At 47.6% G+C, this 3,223-nt stretch overlaps 1 non-coding gene across 1 annotated transcript; it reads left to right on the forward strand.

Annotated features, from left to right (window-relative positions):
• Nucleotides 1–1,838: 1,838 nt before the first annotated feature.
• On the forward strand, nucleotides 1,839–1,911 carry TRNAK-UUU (transfer RNA lysine (anticodon UUU)). Its single transcript has one exon. It is a non-coding gene; the product is annotated as a tRNA-Lys (tRNA).
• Nucleotides 1,912–3,223: the final 1,312 nt, after the last annotated feature.

The raw sequence follows: 3,223 nt of genomic DNA on the forward strand, positions 1-3,223 counted from the left end.
GAGAGTCAATCCTCAGGGCAAGCCAAAGGAAGGACGGGATAGAGCTCAAAGACAGGCTGAAGGCAGAGAAGGATAGACGAGACAAGGAAGCAAAGGAGAAAAGAAAGATCGGAATAGAATAGAGGTAACGGTGGAACGAACGGTAGACCCAACTCTGTATACTTAGCCGGAAGCAGGGCGTTCCACCGATTCCACTGAGGGAGAAAGCCTTTCCCGTATCTATACCTGATCTGCTAATTTCTATCCGGTAGACTTGGTAAGGTAAAAGGGCCCCGACTTATTTGATTTCCAGAATTCGAGTTCGACCGCAGCTGCCCCTTTTGTGTTTTGGGGGGATCAAGTTCCTTGCCAACTATCGACCCCGATCTCTTTTCATTTTTGGTATTACTAGCCTAGCCTTCGTAAATCACACTAAAGCAGAGCACCCAACTATGGCAAGGCCCCCTTAAGTAAGGGTTAGGTTAGTCAATCCGGCCCGAGACGCGTTCGTTGACAAAACCGCCGTAGGAATGGAGACCTTTCAATAGAGCGGAGGCGAACTGATCAACGAGAAAGAGGCCCTACTCACTACAAACGAATACACCACAAGATCGAACTGCACTCATGCCTCTCCCGCATCAAGTTGACCGACCCCCTACGTAGTTCTTCTATCAATCATGTACGTAGGTAGGGTCCTCCATTCTGATTGGTATATCATGAAAAAAGCCATTTGCACCAGGCGCACTGCGCTTTCCCTTGCCTAGATGTTCGCCTTTCTAAGTCAAGTAATGGTGACCCGCCGAAGACTGGAGCCTCAAAACATGTTGACGAAGACCCCCGAACTGAGGGTTCGATCAGTAGAGGGGACGACTTTCCCTCCCCGGAAGAAGAATAGCCCCGCTCTCTAGCCGACTGATCCCGTGGATCATATAACTGGGAGGGAACGTGTCACATTAGAGGTGAACGATAATTACCACGATGAGGCTGGTCCCTCTTTGATTTTAGTAGACTAAGCTATTCATATGAATGCCGGGCTCTTTCTTTCACTGCTAACCCCAATAAGTCAGTTTCTTAATGCTGATATTTTATGTTTCGTCGAGCCCCGAGCTTGTGGTCCTCCTTTGAGTGTGGGTTCCATTGGATGAATCTCTCAAGTCAAGGTTCACGTACATAGCAGCAAGAATGGTGCAGCGCCTCTTTCTCGTTCTCGCTCGGGAGCCAAAACGAACACGCCTGCTACCTACTGTACTGGACCTTCGACCAGGCATTCTACCCTTGTCGAATCGGAACCAACCACCACTGTATTGCGCTCGAACAGTTGAGCGGCCGCCGGCCAGCAACTTCCGTACTGTACACAGATATAGATTCATTCTTCGTACCTGGTCCAACTTCACAACCCTTCGCGGGTTGGTAAGAAGTCAGTCTTGTTTGGTAAGACTCTATTGAACAAAGCAAAGAAAAGAGAGTGCTCGACCGGAACAACGGCCAACAAAGACCGTAATTACATAGATAACTGCTCCTCCCTTTCTCCGGCTTTAAGGCGAACCGTATGGCGGCCGGAAAGAAAAGAAAGACGACCTCCTCACCTTCTCGTAGATGGTGTCAGTGAGAGCAACTTTAGTATCCCCCGTTGACCTTCTTTTGTAGATAGAATCTTCAATGAGTGGAAACAACTTACTAATAAAGGTGCGCTTGTTGAGTAAGGCCGTTTTCTTGCAGGAGTGCTAACGCGCGCCCTTATTCTTCGCTTGCTCCGCAGTACGAGCCTCATACAGAGCTGCGCCCCTTTAATATGATGAGAAGAGGGGCCGCCCTCTTTTCTGCACCAATCTTTATTTACTACTATCTATCTTTTTTGGGGGTGTATAGCTCAGTTGGTAGAGCATTGGGCTTTTAACCTAATGGTCGCAGGTTCAAGTCCTGCTATACCCAAACAAACCTACCTTACACTATACCTATTCATTAATAAGGATGCGTAGTAACGTTCAAAGATCACTCTTTGGCCTTTAGACTCGCTTCAGCGACTTCGCCCTTTAAGTGAGAAGGGGGTGAGGTAAGGAGTAGTATAAGAGTGGCTCGGTCATCCATAGGCCTCTCCTTATTGGATTCATTCTATTCTATAGGGCGGGGCTGCAGACCAACAATCCAGCAAAAGGGCTTAAAAGCTCCTTTATCAAACCTTCCCCTTTTCAAAAAAAGAAGGTCAGCATCAAAGCCCAGCAAACCCAACCTATACAAAGAGCTCTTTTCAGCCCCTACTCCTAACAAGTGAAAGTAGCTGGCACCCACCATACCTTGCTTCGTGCCCTCGGTTTACTTCACTGGGGCTCTCTTCCCTTGGAACCAGGTATGACAGTTTACTTCTTTTTCTTCACTGACAGCATCCCAATGAAGATGTTCTTTTGTAACTGCCAGGGAGCTGGATCTAATGAATTGATCATAAAATGGAGAGATTTGGTTAACGGGAATGATCGTGGTACTCATTGAAACCCGAACTCAGAGTCGACGAGCATGAAGCAGAACCATCTGAGCACACCGAGCGGCGCATCAAGCAAATAAAGAAGGAGGGAAAGCATCGAATGGGATGTGGGAAGCGAGCTTACCGGTCTTTGCTATGGATCTTTCCCCTCGCTATAGCTACCATGTTCAGTGCCCAAACATAGATATGCCTACCTACATCTTATCTTACTACACCCACTCACCGCTCTTGGAGGTATATGAGACAGACTACGCGCTAACAGCTTTAGCAACAAGGCTATAGGCTAAACAACTAAAAAAGCAAGCATTGAAAGACGCTCACCTAGTGCATTCACCCTAAGGGAAAGTTCCTGAGTCAGTCAACTCAATTACAATCAATCAAAGAAGAGCACTATAAGCTTTCTACGCGCACCCTACGTACATAACTCCGCGATAGGACAGCAAAGGAGACACTAAATACACGCACTACAGAAGAAGCTATGTGATCAACGCGAGAAGCCTAATTGCATTTAGGAAGGAACGCATGCGCATTGGCTAGAGCAGTCACTTCCGGAGTTAGCTCTGCAGATGAAGCAAGCAAAGGCAGAAGGTTGAAAATCCACTCTTGCACAGAGCCTCTTACTCGCCAAGTGGATAGGCAGCAAGCACAACTGGATCTCCTCATCTACGATGCCTCCTTCTTCCATATGTCCGGAAGCCTTATCTTCGTCTCAGAACTCAAGCCCCTTCCCTTTACTCCATAGGGCATTCGACTATTCCCATTCAC

This window comes from Vigna unguiculata, unplaced genomic scaffold (assembly GCF_037176805.1).
Source record: "Vigna unguiculata cultivar grain cowpea cultivar isolate G323 ecotype 2 unplaced genomic scaffold, ASM3717680v1 ptg000201l, whole genome shotgun sequence".
Lineage (NCBI taxonomy): Eukaryota > Viridiplantae > Streptophyta > Magnoliopsida > Fabales > Fabaceae > Vigna > Vigna unguiculata.